The sequence below is a fragment of the Petaurus breviceps genome, unplaced genomic scaffold (assembly GCF_028583685.1).
Source record: "Petaurus breviceps papuanus isolate PSGF00001 unplaced genomic scaffold, PetGlider_PUasm1.0 179, whole genome shotgun sequence".
Taxonomy (NCBI): Eukaryota; Metazoa; Chordata; class Mammalia; order Diprotodontia; family Petauridae; genus Petaurus; species Petaurus breviceps.
In genome coordinates, this window is record NW_027185779.1 from 12,323,306 (window position 1) to 12,323,619 (window position 314).

General features: G+C 30.9%; 1 long non-coding RNA gene across 2 annotated transcripts in view; it reads right to left on the minus strand.

Moving 5' to 3' along the window:
• The window catches only part of LOC138160145 (uncharacterized), a 440,030-nt gene that overhangs the window by 51,089 nt on the left and 388,627 nt on the right, over positions 1 to 314 (minus strand). The window lies entirely within an intron of this gene.

Here is a 314-nt window from a genome sequence, read left to right on the forward strand (position 1 = left end):
TTAAAATTTTCTCAGTAGGTCATGTGGGAACTGGGAAAAACAAATTCATTAAAAAAACTCTATTTGAAAGAATAAAAAAACAGAGAAAGAAAGAGAGAAAGGAAAAAAGGAAGGAAGAGAAAGAGAAAAAAGAAAGAAGGAAGGGAGAGAGAAATAAAGGAGAAAGAAAGAAAAGAGAGAGAAAGAAAGAGAGAAAGGAAGGAAGAGAGAGAAAGGGAGGAAGAGAAAGAAAGAAAGAAAGAAAGAAAGAAAGAAAGAAAGAAAGAAAGAAAGAAAGAAAGAAAGAAAGAAAGAAAGAAAGAAAGAAAGAAAGA